The sequence below is a fragment of the Mchenga conophoros genome, linkage group LG14, assembly GCF_057382185.1.
Source record: "Mchenga conophoros isolate Kocher_MC1m ecotype Shallow Benthic linkage group LG14, M_conophoros_male_GT1.1, whole genome shotgun sequence".
In the NCBI taxonomy this organism is placed as follows: Eukaryota; Metazoa; Chordata; class Actinopteri; order Cichliformes; family Cichlidae; genus Mchenga; species Mchenga conophoros.
Window position 1 is genome coordinate 22,640,910 of NC_140539.1, and position 18,519 is coordinate 22,659,428.

At 40.3% G+C, this 18,519-nt stretch overlaps 1 protein-coding gene across 2 annotated transcripts in view; it reads right to left on the minus strand.

Annotated features, from left to right (window-relative positions):
• The window catches only part of rsrc1 (arginine/serine-rich coiled-coil 1), a 121,198-nt gene that overhangs the window by 45,189 nt on the left and 57,490 nt on the right, over nt 1-18,519 (minus strand). The gene's annotated exons all lie outside the window — the stretch shown is intronic.

Here is an 18,519-nt window from a genome sequence, read left to right on the forward strand (position 1 = left end):
TCTCCAAAGGTAACCCCAAAACCACCTCAGTGGTTCCAGCAGCTGCAGGAAGTTACAGCAAAAATCTCTGAAAACTCAATAATGACACAGAGGAGCTCACACGGAAACACAGCAAGCAGCCACTTAGTACAAAGTTAGCTACATCAACTCCACTTGTACTTACATTGTGCCCCAATCTACTTACACTGGCAAATCCAGGGCTTACATTACGCAGAAATAAGCACTGGATATTGGCAGAATGGGCTTATCCAGTCATTGTTTTAACTGGGCTTTTCTGAGAGAATTTTCAGGCCTACTGTTTAAAAAAGAAAATATTGAGGACAAAAATAAAGTAGTCGTTGGCCACCGTCTTCAGGAGATGGAGTTCAGGGGATTCAGAGGGTGTTAAGATGATTTGGAGGCCTTTTCTCCTATCAGATCATCTAAAATGTAAGTGATTACACCGGTAATCAGCTGCAAGCCCACACTGGCACAGTCTGTGTTTAAGAGATAAAGGCAGAGAGAGTTAAGAATGAAGAGAGAGCCAGAAAATGAGAGACCTATGAGATACACAACGGAAAGAAAGAGGAGTAAGAAGGTGGCAGATTATTTCTCAATATTATCACACGCCAGGATGGCCATTCTCCCTCTACTTCAGCTTTCTCTCTCACACTCTTGCTATTCAGAGATTCATTTGTGCTTGGCCAAACAAATAGCTGACACTGGCTCATCAAAGCTTTGGATTGGCAGTCTGGGCCAAGTGGGGCTGTTGACAAGCGAGGGCAGTGAAAGCAGAGGAGGAGAGGAAAGAGCAAGACAGAAAGAGAAACAACAGAAATCCCTACTGTAATTCCCCAAACTGTAATCCACTGGGTTTAATGGCGTATGTGTGTGTGTGTGCGGGGATTATACATTTATCATCAGTGCTCATCCCTACTCTCATACCGTTGTGTGTGTGTGTGTTGGTGTGTATGACAGGAGAAAAGCCAACTTGTATAGAAGGCCCAACAATGCCAGTAGAGGGATTTAATCCCTCACGCTCTATCATATAACCACATATCTTGGCCAATTCAGAATAACAACTACCCCATTCAAGGTGGCTGATCCCACCGATTAGCCCTGAGATGGAGACAACCCCCAAAACACACACACACACACACACACACACACACACACACACACACACACACACTTTCCTCCGCATCTCTACCACAAGTCAAACATACTGCACATTTTGTCAAAAGTGAGGATCCCTCCCTCTTGCTACTGTGTGTCCATCAGTCTTTCACAACTCATCTGTTTCTCACTATTAGTAAACTGGTTCCAGAAGGAGTAATCAAGACTCCCATAAGCTTGTTGAAGTCCATAACCTCCATCAACTCAAGGTCAAAGGTTACACCTGGGTGTGTAAAACCCTGGCAGGTTTTTTAACGCAGAAAGGCGACTTAAAGGTTTGCTGCTGTTAGAAACAAGATTACACATTTAATTCACCAATGCAGCACAAACGATCTCAGATATAAAGATTGTATACAAACCTCTCTCTCTCTTTCTTACACACGGATTAGGTGTGTGTTTAGGTCTCCTTTAGAGACACAGGAAATCAGAGGTTTACAGTATTAGCAAAGCAGATTACAAAAATAGGTGACGCTAGTGAGGTTAACCCACATCTGCAGGACTTTCAAGCCAAACAGAGGCTTTGCTTGGCTCAGAATCGACATTTGGAGGGGAACTATACAAAGCACCGAGTATGATTGGTATGTACAGTAAATGCAAATAAGACTATCCCCTTATTAGACATCAGGCTACTTGATAAACAATAATGTGTAGAATGTTTCCTTGAATAAAAAGCCAAATTATTTTCATAACAACATTCAAGGAGGGAGGTTATGAGGGTGGATGAAAGCTTTTTGAAAGGGGCACCAAAAATCTTTCTATCCAGGGAAAAAACTGCATATTCAACTAGTGCGAAACACCCCAAAACACTTGTACTCGATTTATGCTTTTGTAGGGAATCTACTTCATAATTTGTGATTCGAGGAGAACCTCCTTTTCACCCTACGCCATAACCTGACCTGCACCTCCCAAGAAACGTAATTACACGTTAGGTTAACTCCGCCCACAATGATGGAATGGTGTGGAAAGTTGCGCTGTAAAGTTAAGAGGGGTTTCTGGCTCCGTTTTAAGTTAGGATGTAGATTTCCAGCAGAAGTCTATATCAAGCTTTAGAGACAGATTTACTAAGGAGTTGCACCAGCGCAAACTGGGCTTTAAAGCATTAAAAAAAATATACTGTCTGTATTAACAAAGAGCGTGCAATGACAAGATTGCGTGTACAAGGTGGGAACTCTGACAACTGACCCTGTTACATATGTATTACGGTTAAAATACAAGGAGAGGAAACCTAATTTGCTACATTTTGCAATTCACAATTTACTGCTAATTACGCCAATATTTTATGCCTAAAATAGGCATGTTTTATTTTTTTGTACTTAATATTAAAATGAACTGAATGCACATTTAAAAACAGCACAAAATTTGTAAACCCGTGAAAGTAATCACACCTATGAGCACTATTTGAGGATTGCACTTTTTAGTAAATAGCTTGAAGTAAGAATGAATCAACATAATAAGTATGAGTATCTGACCACCTGTGGTTGAATATTTTGAGTAGTTAGTGGAAAAGCCTTACTTGTTGATCAAAAGAGTGATCATTCATGCCTCTATGTTTAAGTATTTGGCAGATAATTTGTATTATACAGTAGCCAGTCGCCGGTTCACTGGTCAAAGCCAGCCAAAACTAGCACTGCCGCACACAAAACACTATCAAACAGTAAATCATGCCTTCATGAAGTGTGCAGTCTCCAGTTTTGGTTGAAACTGGTGATTAAATGTTGATTCAGGGAGTGAGAAGTATTTCTGTTCTTTAGTTGAACCTCGCTTAGTTCAACAGTGAGAAAAAACATAAAAACAGATAAAGAAATCTGCATTAGCAGAACAAGGATTTCTTACTGAAGCAAAAAATTTTACCTCCCTGAATCAAATCCTTTCCAAATGAAAACTGTACATCAGCACTTTGATGTGAAATTTATGCATTACTGCAGCAATCGGTTACTGGACTACAAAGTAGCGAAGACATCACTATAACCCCCCATTAGACACAACAACCAGAGCAGAGATTTGGACTCTAAGTAACCCTTTATATGTCACACTGAACCATGTTGCATCCTTTAAAATTCACGGGCTGTTTTTGCCCATTTACTCCTTCAAATTGAGGACTCAAGTTTAACTATGAAATGTAACCATCTAAATGTCCTGAGTGTTACTGAACTGTATATGATGACAAATGCCGAATAATGGTACAAGGAATACAAAATGCTGCATTAAACAAATAACTCAGTGGAACAAACTAAGTCCTAAACTTTAACCTGTTGAGTCGTTTGTCGATTTAGAAACATTAGCGGTGTAGGTGCTGAGACCAAAGCATCCTTGGCCGTCGTGACCTCTCAGCTATGCGACTGTCGCTTAAACCCCTGGGCCATTTGGGGATTTTGAATGTGGCGTCTAGATAGCTAAAACATGTCCATAAAGCTGCAGCTCAAGATTGCTTTCCTTTGAGTATGAACAGAGCTGATCGCATCAATCTCTGCTCTGGAGCTCTGCGGCTCGGATTGGCTTCGGCTTTTGTCCACTGGCTCTAAAAGGACATGAATCAAACTGAGGGAGACAGATTAGCCTTTGGTAACAAGGGATAATGTTCAGCACATCAGAAAGACATACTTTCACCATCAGCAGATACAGGCCCAGACATCTTTCTTTTAAGCTAACACACTCTAATTCATGGCACGCTGACACTCACACAAATATTCATACACTCAACATGTGTCCTGCAGATGTAGTAGCTATGAAACAAGGCCCTGTTCTCTGTGTGTATATGAAAGTGCGAGGGGGAAAGAGAGCAAGAGAAACAGAGAGAGAGACAAGAAATACCTGAAGAATGCAAATATATGAGGGGAAGAAAGAAGGGAAATTAAATGAACATTAATTCTCCCACAGCAATTCCCTCTTCTGAGCACGAGGAGATGAAAGAGCAGTAATGCACTTTCTGATATTTATTTCTCCTTAAACACAAGGCTGGAGTTCTGTTCTGGTACACTGGGCCTTGCTTGAGAGGATAGGGGCACCCAGGGGCCCCTTAGTGCCTGGTTTACTAATTAGACTTAAATATGCAAGATTGAGCCAATTGAGGATTAATTAACTGTTTATTTCTCTTCACTCCTTCTACTGGACCCACTAGACTTGGGTAGGATGAGCATAAGAAGGAGCGCTGGGTGTGGCTGCTTGGACAAGTGAGCAGTTTAGATGAGTGCGTGTATGGGTGTGCGAGGCCCACTGTAAATAGTGTGGCGGTAATGCCTTTTTGAACGAGTGTGGGTGGATGTCTCTGTCATCGGCCACACAGTGGAGAGCTGTTCAAGTTGTTATGTCTGCGTGTGGATTGCAAATGACTACAAGGCGGTGGCATGAGGGGACAGTAAGGGAAAACCTGAGGAGCAGCTGTAGCTGAAATATGATGAGTAGCTAAAAAAAGAGCGTCAGAGGAAGAAAGACAGGAAAAACAAAAAAAACCCCCTCTATATATAGATGTGGGTGACACGACAACAGAGGAGCGAGACAGAAGCATGTAAAAGGATACAGGAGAGAGAACTAATAAGGTGAGTGTGTGTGTGTCAGTTGGGATTGTTGTAGCAGCACAATCTGTACACAATTAGGTCTCCATTAGAAGTTTAAAACAACTCATGACTTCCATCTGTTCCTGAGGCCTGGAACGTGAGATTGGAGACGACAGGTGTCTAAATGTTTATCAGCCATGCTGCATTTATTCCTGTGTCTCTGAGTTAGGAGGAAAAATGACCCACACTAATCTAATTCAAACTAACATTCACTTTGGAAGGTTGCTGGTGTGGCAGGAATAAAACACATGATGTTCAAAACCACTCCAGTCGGTACAGTATGAACATTGGCATGTGCTATTTAACTCCTCAGCCTCGTGAGAATAAACACATGCGCACATGCTGATGCATCAATCTTACAAAATGAAGTCAAAATACGTAGCTAACACTTAGAAAGTCAGGGTGTTAAAAAGATGTTGCTGCCCATTTAGCTACAAATCTGAAATCAGCAGAAGAAATAAGCAGGTAGTACATGCAGCGACCTTTGGCTAATAACATTCAGCTGAATGGCAGGGAGAAAACGGTTAAGTGTACACTTAAGCATCTGAGCAATTTGAAAATCTCTGTTGGTGGAAACTCCATGGAAAAGTACAGTAAGCTACACAATGTAAGATTCCCAACTTATGACTGCACCACTATACTTTACACAGTAAAGTCACATTTCAAGCATGTGACTAGATTCCTGCTAATCAGATCTTTTTCAAGTTCAGGCAACACATACAAAGGTTACACACTTTATTTGCCCTTCAGCTCCTGTGGTTAGATTTGAACACACAATCTGAAAAAAGTACCAAGGCTGACCTTTGATTTGAGATGGTTTTATGTCAGTAGTAGAAGAATTGTATGAGAAACAGTGATCGTCTTGAATTTCCCATTTTACATCATTAAGTTATTTATAAAATAGTTTCCCTTGCTGCAGTGCTACTGTTGAAAGAAGGGGGCAGTAAAGCACCTACAACACCATGAAACAACAAGAAGAGAAGAACGACATGCTAATAAAGATCAGGCCTCAAACTGACAAAGTGTGCAAGTAAAATCAGGAAAAACATGCAAAGCCAGCCAACGACAGCTGTTAAAAAGATCTGGGTGGAGGACTAAACACAGGCGAGCTCCAGCACAAACAGTGCCAGGTAAAGCTAGCATGCTGCAAGTCTGCCACAGCCAATACGTGGTCATTTGAGAGCAGCAAAGCCAATCCTAAGAAAAAGTAACAGACTTTCAAACGCAATACCCAAATACAAAAGTATAAAAGTATTCGGAAACGTGGCTATTCAATGTTTCTGAAGCAGATTCTTCTTGCATCATTATTTTCTACTAATTCACATTGATATTCAATTTGCATGAGTATATATGAGATGAATGCACACGAAAAGGAGATGATGCAAAAAAAAATAAAAATCTCACAGGTATTAAAGTTTTGCAAAATCAAAAGAAACCAAGAATACTTTAATCTGCATGTATTCGTTTTCTTAGTCATATGTATGTCCAGTACATCATCACAGTAGTTGTTGCAGTATGGCAAGAGTGCTCAGGCGTTAACAATTTGCTTTTAGAATGATTTAATATAAAATGTATCTAAAATTAAACAAATAAAATACACAAACATAACCGCTCTTACAGTAAACATTCACCACTGCCTGTAATGATGTTTTCCTCCTAAATTAAAAGCAATGCAAAAAAAATTGCAATTTATTTGAAATTATTTTAAGTTTAGAAAAAATGAAAGAAGAAACTACAAGAAAAAAGATAAACAGACAAAAATAATGTTCAGTTATTTTCATGCAGTAAACAACATTTTAACAGATTTAGCTAGATTTTGTGTTTTATAGAATAAAATCTGAAGCTGGGTCATTTAACAGGAGCAGCAAATGAAAGTGAATAACAGACAGCAGCTAACTGTAGGCATTAAGCTTGACATAATTTAATTGGTCCTGAGCCGGGATGTAAACATAAATACCAATGACAATCTTCAAAGTCGATTATATAAAGTTTTTTTTTTTATCGGTGTGTCCCGCAGGACCTCGGCCATTAATCCACGAGCTACATCATAATCTCCCTCTGCCGGCCATTAAACCCCCTACCTTTTCCTGATCTGTAAAATCAGCCCCTTTCCTTGATACACCTCCACATTTTGGTCCCCTGGGGGAAGCCGTTGCTCACTGTTGAGGAGTTTTACACCGATTTGTTGCCAATTTGTTGCTTTCCAGAGGAAAAAAGTAAATGTAATAATGAGGGGGGAGAAATTCATTAAACATGCAGAAAATACTTTTCAAGAACAAGAAAAAGATTCACGGGGATGTTCGTGCGGCGCATAATCATGCCTCTGTCTGCTTGGCCCGCGACTGCATAAAACATTGAATCTGGGGATGAACACGTTCTGCTGCTTTGGACCCTCTTCCTCTAAACACTCCATCCCCACTCCTTATTTTCCTCCCTCCCAAATCCCTCTATCTTCCTTTCTATCCCCCCCCTCTCTCTCGAGATCTTTCTCTGCGACTGCCAGAAACTACAATCATAAAATTATTAAAATGCTGTTTGGCTGCCATTAATCAGTAATGGTGATAAATCCTTGTGTGGGAAGTGACAGAGCATTAGTTACATACCTCTTGGCCTCAAAGACAGAGAGTAATGAGCCACGAGCCGGACCGGGTCAATCATAAACTCATCAAATGCGTCATTTAATTTCTTCATTTAGACAAACACAATTTGTTTATGGGAAAGATATCAGGTGTTGTGGAATGAGAAACAGCGCTGAAACGCTGGTACATTAATCAGGGCTTGATTACACGCGACTCTGCGGTTGTTTATCCTAATTTCATTCATTTCCATCAACAAAGCAAACACAGACGAACACAGCCATTAGTGATGGTTGGGGATGGCACAATTACAGCCTCGTATTAAATAAAGTGATGATGAATGGTCCAATACAAACTAAAACAAAGGGGTTTTTATTACTTCAATTCCATCCCAGCCTCGCCTTCCTGTGTGTGTGTGTCTGTGAAGCTTCGCCGGTGTGAAAGGAGAGAAGCTGTTTCAAATTTATTACCAGAGGAGGACATATTGATGAGAGAAAAAGAAAAGGGAAAAATAAAAAAAACTTTGGCTGTTGGTTGCATATGATAACAAAGGACAGCGTTATATACAGCAAATCCTCTGTTACTGCTTCTAATTGAAATCGGTGGGTGAGCTTGTTACAGAAGCAGCTCAACCCCAGAAAGTGACACACAGACACATGCATTTATCGATACACACACAAACACTAGTTTAGCATAAACTCGAGTGTACACGTACCCCCAAACAACCCCCCTACACAAGCTGATAAAGATGAAAAAACTAACAGCAAAGTTCAATATTTTTCTTGATCATGTAAAGCTTCAAGAAGCTCAACCAGCACGTCTGCGGCTTGTTGATGCCGGCTTGCGAAAAGCTACAGAACCGCACGCGGTGTTTTTCTCCAAACCACTCACTGTTAGCCATAACAACACCCGACACCTCCTTTAAATATAGCTGTAAAATTAGCCATGTGTAATTGTATAATGCTGCACTCGTTTCAACAATATCATAATTATGCACTTGCGTGATTTGTAAACCTCTCACAGAGCAGAGGCACATTCTGGGGAGTACAGTAGATACTCAGTTTCTTGCCTGCAGCCATGAAAACACAACTTGTTTTTACACTTTTACATATTAAATGAGATATAATTTGTTTGTTTGTGAGCTTTGGAGGCGCTGGTAGGCAGATTCGGTTACATTTACACAAAGCTTGACTAGCATTTGCTTGGATTTACATTTGTCATTTCCTGTGACTCAGTCATGCAGGACTGTAGCACAACAGCTGAGGCTCTACATGCTGGCATGAAGAGATGCTAAATTTGAGCTTAACAAGCTCTGGAGTTTTTGCCACTGATAAATAATAATGGATTGCATTTATATAGCCCTTTTCGGGACCCCTCAAAGCGCTTTACAATACCACTATTCATTCACTCTCACATTCATACACTGGTGAAGACAAGCTACAGTTGTAGCCACAGCTGCCCTGGGGCAGACTGACATCACCAGTAGGCGGTAGGTGAAGTGTCTTGCCCAAGGACACAACTACCGAGACTGTCCGAGCCGGGGCTTGAACCGGCAACCTTCCGATTACAAGGCGAACACCCAACTCTTGAGCCACCTTAGTTCCTCTAGCCTGTATATGTATTCATCCATATTGAGACAGCTCCTGAATAAATGTCTTTCTTCTCCTAAGATCTCAGTCACAAATGTCTAGAGACCAGTCGGCAAACTCCTGGCAACCGCCAGTTGCTGTGGGAAAATATGCATTTCTAAACCAGTCCTTGAGCGTCTGCTTGAGGTTGTTGCAATAAAAACTTGCTTCCATCATGGGAGACAGAGTTGTCTGCACTTGCCAACAACTAACAAGTCTCTAGCAATGTGTGACTGGAGCCCAACTTACAGTTTAGATTAGATTTAAGTGACATCAAACAACCCTTGACGCTTGTTCCTTTGACCTGTGCTAGTTATCGAATGCACTGTTACCCAGTCTTGGAAACAGCCACTGTAGACATGTCTGCCTTCTCTTAATCTAATTCAGCAATATTTCCTTCCACTAATCATGACACTGTTAAACATAAAACCATGCTGTAAGCTGTTTCAGCCATTTTCTTTTCACTGACAAATCATATCAGCCTGGTTTCGAATCTACTTTTGATGACGATACAAACATTAAAGTATCTCCAAAACGGGACATTTAACCAAAACAATCTACATGGATAAATACCATTACAGGCCAGAGGAAAAATAATACACCTTATCTATTCAATTACCAAAACGGCTATCAAAAGAATGCAGCTGGATGTGTGCAGAATCCAAGGTTGTTTCAGCCTCCCATCCGAACATTCATTCAGCCATTTTCTGTATCTGCTTATTTGTATTCACGGTCACAGTTGGGCTGCGGCTTGCACTGGGCAGAAGGCAGCGAAACATCACAAACACACATTCGGGCCTATGAGCGTTTTTTAATTTCAAACACACCTCACCTATGAACCTTTTCTGGCCTGTGATACGAGACCGGCCGAGGCTACAGACAGGCTACACGTCGGTCCAACTGGACAGTTTTGTTGCCGATTCAGATCACACAAATAACCTGCATGAAATTTCAACACAGCCGATCTTCATTTAAACAATTACGCTCATTCCAAAGTTGGAATGACGACTAGAAAAAAAAGCGGTTGAATATTTCCATGTGAAAATTGGAGAGTGTTAAAATCTGACTATATATATATATATATATATATATATATATATATATATATATATATATATATATATATATATATATATATATATATATATATATGATTCATCAAATGGCAAATGCTTAGTAACATGGTGATGTTATTAATGACATCACAGAGTTTGTTTCTCTTCAGTTCATAGCAGAGGGGGAGGGGGTTTGCAGGTAAAGTACTTTTCAAAAACCCAGCACGCATGTAGAGCCACGTTGCCGAAGTAGCACTATCCCACTCTGCATAAATTCACTGAGACCAACAATCATGATTAACAACCACGGCTACTGGAACAGCCAAAACACGATTGCATTTCTGGCATAATTGTATGGCCCCGGCCTTAACATGAAGACTAGTGTGTCACAGGGTGGAAATTATTCCAAATCACGAAAGCAGGAATGCACAGGTCAACACTTTGCTGCAATCTATTTATGTCTAATCCAGGGCCAATTGGACAGCTACATCTATTAAACGCCTGCAGAAATATTTACAAACACAAAGTGAGGAGATGGGGTGATCCTAAAAACCAAATGATATCACAGTACGACCTGCTAAAAGATTCACCTCTCCACCGTCTTCCCTTGCAAGAAGAAAAAAAAATGCCCTAGACACAAAATCTTTTGCAGCAATACCTTTCACATGGTGAGAATTGCAGTACTGCTGCTACACACGGTCTTTACTCTTTCCTTCTAATCTTTCTCTCACGCTCTGCATTCTTTGCATTCAGCCTCCCTTCTCCACCATCTTCCAAAAAAAGCCCTGAATGCCTGCCAGTGGTCCAAGGTAATTAAATTACTTAGCAAAGTTTACTTAACAGTAAATGGTTAGCAAAATTTAAGGTGATTGCAAATTTGCTTTCATTTCACTTCAATGGCTGGCCTGTTTAAGGCTCGTCTGCAAATAATTAGCACATACATTTGCATCAAAATCGTTTAAACCATATGTTGCAAAATTATGGAAAACAGCAAATTAAAAATATTCCTTTTCTGTTATGGAAATGCCTACATGTTGAGAGGAGAGAAAGAGAGAGTTAGAGCGGGAGGGAGGAGGGAAAGATATCACCATGTGTCTCCAAACACCAACAACAAGGAGGGGAGAAAAAGTAAAGGAGGAGGAAGGAGGGTGCAATAATGATTCAGTTTGGATTTGAACACACTCATAACGATCTTTTTCAAGAGCTCACCAGATGCTGTTTGAAATCTGCCCACAGAAGAAAAACAAAGCTTTCCTCAATCTCTTACTCTCTTTCTCTCTCTCACACACACACACACACACACAAAGAATCAGAGAACTTCCTCTAAGTGGCTCTGTCTGGTACAGTATATACTACTCCCTAAGGCAGGGCAAGGAAAGCTGTACATTAATTTGACAAGTAGTATCGACAACCTGAACCCTCAGTATCACAGAGAAGGATAAGTAAGGCTAAAATAAGTGACAATAAATAAAGGCGATTGTGGACCCCAGCATCCAAATAACCTAATATTTTCTCAACTAATGAAGTAATTATTTAGTCAGTACAATTCCAGAAAGTAAAAGAAGAAAACCTCAAATGTTTTGTCCAACCCACACCCTCCTCAAACCGAAAAATATTGAATATATAATGATGTTAAGATAGAAAAACGCAGCAAATCTCCATGTTTTGAAAGCTTTAACCAGCATGTGTTTCACGTCAATAAACAGAGTTATCAAAATAATTGACAAGTGACTATCTGCTGATCCATTCGTCAGTTAATCTCCTCTGTAGCCAATTATTTTTAGTTACCGCTGCACCTACCAGTTATTTGCATGACGGGTTTGTTGAAAATATTGTTTGATTAAATGTTTGACAACAAAATATTGACAACTTGTGAAAAATGTCCACAGTTAGCAAGGGGTGCAAACTGACAAAGAAATGACTCAAAAAACCAGCGTAGATTCCTGTTTAAAGACTGCACCGATAATCAAAAAAGCTCCAGATACATTTTACTTAAATAAACAATTAATACAGTGTATGTATACCTTTTAATTTAAAAAAATATAATAATTAAAGCGCAATAAAAACAATGAATAAGATGAAAACGTTACACAAAGCTCTGGACCGATTGATGAAGAGCTTCCTGTTAAAATAAGTGAGGTTGATAGAAGTTGATAAACTTATTGTAGAGGAGCAGTCACGAGGACCAAATTCTTCTCAAAATCCTTAAATGCTTATTCTTTAAAGGTGGAGAGAACTCATCATTTAGCCAAAGTTAAGACTGCATTCGCGTTTTGCAGTGTTGCTGTTGAATTTTTGCCGTAGCTTTAATGTTAAATCAGATAAACTGTTCCCGTACCATGGCAATGCAGGAAAAGCAAGAAAGCAGGACATGAAAAAGCGTAGGATGCAGTTGGACCTGCGTTTATTATACCCATAAAACAAACCAAAAATCAATTGGCACATAAACCTCGTATCCGTGCAGTCATTTGCTCAATCATACCCCCTCCCCACGACTGACAGATGCCTGACCTGAAAGACTTCCTATTGAAAATAGAGATTACTCGTAAGTATAGATGAACGCACATCCAGTTCTTTTTAAAATTCACACACACCCTTAAAATGTGTACTTCTTTCGAGGGGGTTTTGTGGATGCTCACTATATGGTATAGTTTTTAAAGTGAGCTTGACAAACCCTTCCACCGATCACATGGTTATCAGTGTGTGTTAGGGGCTGTTTGTTAAAAATCTTATTCAGGTATCGGGGTCTTGTATAAGTGCAGGCCCCATACTCACTCTCTCTCTCGCTCCCTCTGCCTCAGAGACATAATTACGAGTGTTGACTGGAACAGTGAGGTAATGGCACATAAATCCAGCTGATCAATGGTTACGGAGACTAAATTACAGGACACTCTTGTCCCATTATCCTCTCAGAGGACAACAGGAGATGCATTCCTGCAGAGATGCAAAGGAGATTTCTGCTGCAGTTGTGTAATTGTTTCCTTTATTTGAATACGCTGGAAGCAATGTTGTTACCTTTCTAGCTTTATGATCACACTAACAGGAAACCAAACTGTATATCAAACTACACTCTCTGTAATTCCACTAAACGAATACAATGTTATAGTAAGGCTTTTAAAACATGAGCAAATATCACTTAAGAAGCTATTCTTTGACCAAACTTTTATTGTTAAATTAGGAAAGCAAAACATGACTGTTATAACAAGAGAGTAAATTACAAAAAGCATAGAGTGTTGTCTTTAAATCAAACCATTATGTATAATTGCTTATAATGTTTTAAACCAAGAGATTCCCTGATTCTGATTGCAGAGCACCCTAGTAATAGTAAACGGGCATACATTTAGACTGAATGCGAGCGAAGGGGAACGTGTAGTTAGGAGTTATTACAGGGTAATTCCCTTGTGTTTTTACAGAGAAAATCCCCTTTGAAATGAAGGTCATCACTTGTGTTTGTGACAATCATTTCAGTCATGTCATACAAAGAGTGTTGCCACAACTGGAGTGACAGCAAGGTGATGAAGATGGATAATGCGATAACTACAATTCGCCGCCTAACAAATCCTGTGCTGCAATCGCGTGCAGATTGCTCAATCTAAGTAGATGGCAATAACAGTAGAGATAATAAAAAACGAAGAAAGACCAAGTTTATAAAGAAAAGGTATGTATTTGAGTGAGGCAACAAAAAACAAAACAAAAAAAACAAAAAAAAAGGACTGGGTCTCGCCTCCATCGCCCAGTCCCCGTCACCTCTTATTCTATCAGAACAAAGGGCGGCAGCCTCCTAAATGTGGCGCATTAGCCCTTTAGTTCCAGAGGGGGTAAGGTGACACCCTCCATGTATGTGGTCTGTTCAGCACACATCTGTCAGGGCCTAAGGGGGTGGGCAGGAGGGGGTGGGAGGGACAGCAGGACCTAGACGCACAAGGAAGACGGAGGAAAGAAGGAGAAAGCTCAAGAAAAAGGGTGTGTGTGTTTTTGGGAACCCTGCTGTGACCAAGAAGCCTAATACCCTGTATTTACTCTGGATGAATTAGTCCTATCGTATGATGCTGCTAAGCTTCGCTGATCACGCAACGCTTTGCGTCTTCAGTAAAAGACACGCAAACCCAAACAGAAGAGACTGAGACACTTCAACAGACAAGCTGATAAAAATAAATAAATGTGCACCTTCGTACCCTGGTAGCAGCGGTAGTGATATTTATTAAAACTGAATTAAACATGTAACGCTGAACGACTGGTCTCTGAGACTTCAACAGGACTTGTTCTCCGTCTCGCCTCTTAATTTCATTTTAGTTTTTACAGAACGCCATTAAAAGCAAACGTAAACACGGGATTTCAACTGACATGAACAGATATCAACAGTGAATTTATCAGTTACTCTTACTGACTCAATAAATCAAGATTTGTCCTTGTTAAAAATAATGCTACTTGACTTGGAATGTAACATAATTTCATAAAAAGGCAATAAGTTTCAGAATAATTAGTATGAAGAATCTGGACTACATTTAAACTTGACCCGACTGGTGATGAACAGTCCAGTCAAGTTTACTTGACGCACTATTACTGATGAAAGTTGGAGCTTTTTTTTCCTAATCAAAGCTGTATTTTTTAAAAAAGAGGCATCGATACAAAACAGCTGCAAATTTGAGCCTTTTGTATTTCAATATGACACATGTGCACGAACACTGCTTACAATCAAAAAGTACATTGGCCAGACATTCAAATACATATGTCTTATTATTCATTATTAATGTTAAGTGTTAGGTGTTTTCATTATAACTTAAGCTATGGAGTTATATATTTTCATTATAACTCCATAGCTTAAGATGAAAACTGAAACAATGCTCGGTTTTTCAGCTAGGTGTTAAACTGACAGAAGAAGTTAATTCAGACCAGTGAAGCCCTTCCAAGTTCAAGCCTCTGATGAGATCTTAAGGATTGTTTGTTTTGCTGCTGTCAAAGGTTCAAATGGAGGGAAGAAGGAGGTTTTGATGACCCTTGGCCCTCAGGTCCTAAGTGGGTGTTCTGCAAACACTCCCTATTGACATGTGGATAAGGAGAGGCCCGCTGCTGAGCACAGTACTTATGTTCATTTGAGTGGAAATGGACACTGCTATGAAAAGAGCCAAGAACCAAGCAAGTGGCTGAAAGGAACAAGAGTATTAGATATAGTAAGGGTGTCATGGTTGCTGTGTGTCTGAATGGAGGTATGTATGGATCGAATAAAGTGGTTTCTTTTGTGTTTGTCAGCTTTGAAAACAACAAGGCTCCTATACTTCTTATTTATGTGTGATTTATGACGACTCAGTATGTCGCTCAAGAGACGTACTTATGAATCAGGGGAGAGAAATAAGTTGTGCTGAAATCCAAATGAATCAAACATATGGAGGGTGTCACACAGTGTTACTTTGGCCTCTATGTAAATTGTACACTGCCCAAATAAATCCAGATGAACTTCCAGAAATGACAGCCTTCCAAAAAGTTTTTCCGTTTTCTGTCTCATACATTTTTTGATAATCCACACTAGGGAAAAGCAAGCACTATATAATAATATATAATAACAATAATAATGAAAAAAAAAAATGCTTTAAATGGCGTATATCATAAACAAGATACAGAAAAGGTTTCTCTTTATATATTTTGGAACGATGAATCACATTCAGAATGTAATAAATAAAATGTCTGCATCCTGCTATGATGCAACATTTACTATAGAACCTTTTATTGTTTTATGTAAAGCACTTTGGTATGCCCAAGGCTTTTAAATGTGCTCTATAAATAAAGATTGTTGTTGTTGTTGTATAAATTCTATGTGCATAAGAATTATTACATATATAAATATTGAAATTTTGATCAGTACCTTATTATTGATTAAATTATGATAAGCAAGTTTGGTATGGAAATACGGGGTGTACTCTGTGAGTGTGTGTGTAGGTGTGTGCGTGTCTGATATGTAGGCCAAGCAGGAAGTGACCCATAAACATATCCATCCAGCTCTTTCATTGGGGGCCAGTGTTGCCCTCCTCATCCCGCTCCACACACACACACACACACACACACACACACACACTCTCAAAGCCCCTAGTGAGCGCTAAGCAGGCCAGCGGGCCAGCCGAGGGGGCTCATTACAGGTCCACAGAGCCCCCCAACACAAAGGCCTGAGCCGCTTTAGCCATGGGATGATCTGCTCTCTACTGACTAGAGAGAGTCCATAGACGGACAAAAGGAGGGAGGGGAGGGAGGGGATGGAGAAAAAGAGGTGAAGGAGAGCAGAGATGAGGAGAGGAGAGGAGAGCCGCGGGCTTTAAGGATGTCAGGAGACCCCGAGAGAGAAAGCCTGGCGGGCGCTCAGAGAGGAACGGAGAGAAGGAGGAGGAGGAAGCTTAAGCTCCACGGCTACGTCAGGACATTAACATTCACACAACCTCCCAACATCTGCTGCTTCCTTCTCGCCTTCCATCCCTATCTCCCTCTACCCGCTAACAACGCTGGAACAAAGACGGTGAGGCAGAATGAGCGGACAGATAGACGGAGAGAAGAGAAGCAAAAATGGGGAGAGCAAGGAGAGATATGAGCCAGATGAATTAAGAAGATTTGGCAGCAAGAGACTTAGCAGCTGCAAGTTCAGAGGATTTTAGAAGTAAAACTAAAAAAAAAAAAAAAAAGACATCCCTAATAATTGTAATTATACAAATGTGATGAAATTACCAAGGGCACATGACTAAAACTGAGGGCAAAAAGCTGAAAATAAATCTGAAATAAAAACAATTATAAAAGTATTAAATATAAAGCATTTCATCAATTTAAAACCGTTTGCCTATTTGTATTTTATTATGGGTCTTTATGAGTGACATGATCACCCGAAGACCTGATACAGGCCAGGCTCGGCTCTATGGTGGAGACAGTTTCTGACTGAGCCATAAAACTGTTCTTCTGGAAGCCTCCAGGAAAGAGAGGAAAAGCAGAGACATGTCCAGCGCATTAAACCCTCTCCTTTAGTCCTGCGTCTGGCCCTGAGCCTGTGTCTGCACCAGTGTGACCCAATGCACTCAAAGCCACATGCTCAATTTTATGATGCTTCACCGCCATTAGTACAACATTAGCCTTGAGGTGGCAGTGCAACGAGCTGGGCCTATACAAGAATACGCATAAGAAAAAGAGAGAACTCAAATATTTCTAAACTAGTTCCCATTCTTTAACAAAATAAATGTTAAAAATCACCAATCCTCACATGTAAACTATGCCAATTTAACATATGATGGAGTATGTAAGATATGGCTCCGAAAGTTAAAGTTCAACTGAGTGAAATCACATCAAGGGATGGCAGTGTTGTTCTGTGGCCTACGGCGAGGGTGAACAAGTCTTAAGTGAGCTAAGTATGTGGCTGGCGGGTGCTTTATAGATGATGTATAGATGCTTCGTTCTTTCATATATTTCCTGTGGTGAAATTAGAGCCCTGTTCTGAAGTGCTGTGTGAGTGTGAGTGTGAGTGTGTGTGTGTGTGTGTGTGTGTGTGTGTGGTGTGTGTGTGTGTGTGTGTGTGTGTATGACTGTAAACATGAAGACATCTTTCTCCACAGTCAATCTCTGCCTGTCACATCTGGCTCGCAACTCTACCCCTCGAATACACACTGGAATATATACACCGTGTACATGGTGACATCTATGACTTATGTACTGGGAGGAGTGTTTGAAATTAAGCTGCAGTGAATATGGGCCCAGAAGCACTCAAAGTGGAGAGTGTGTGTGTGTGTGTGTGTGTATTTGTCTGTGTGTGTGAGAGGTAGTTGTAATGTATGTGGGGAGGGTTGCTTTGACTCTGTGCAGAGGAAAACAACCATGAAACCCATTCAGGTTCACAGTGGAGAGAGACAAGAGACTGTGGCTTAATCCCAAAAGGTTTAGCAGTCCAGCTGGAAAACGTGTTTAAAATCTTTTTATTTTTTTAATTTAACATATTTATCACTGCATGTAAAAGTGGTCACCTGTTGGTTTCTTGACTACTGTCTCGAAGCCTTGAGTTTGGCATTTTAGTCAATTATAGTTTTCTTTGGGAGCTGCAAATGGCCAAATTTGGAAGTGAGGGTGGCTCCGACGCTATCACCTAGTGCTAATTTGCTGGGTTAGTAAGGTGGACAGACCGTATGAGTGCATTGCAAAGACATAGTTAGCTACTTTCTTGACCAATTCCAATTTTTGAGAATGCTAAACATTGGTGAAGCCGCCCAGTGGCTACCTATAAGTACTAGCACAACTATTACAGTAACTAGAATTTCACCCACTGAAGGCACTGCAATCGACTTGGCCAACATGGGAAAGTAGCACATTTAACCAATCAAAACACTCAGCTGTGACTTTAATATGTAGCTACATCAAAAAGGGTGCCACACTATTTCATTTAAATGAATTGGCACAAATAATAATTTTACAGTGCACAGGTTTCATCAGGTCCCACTCACGCAAACCGAGAGACAAGTTGGCAACCACCGAGCAATCACTGAGCAACCACCAGTTGTGAGGGAAAACTGTGTAGTGGTTGGTGGATTCTGCT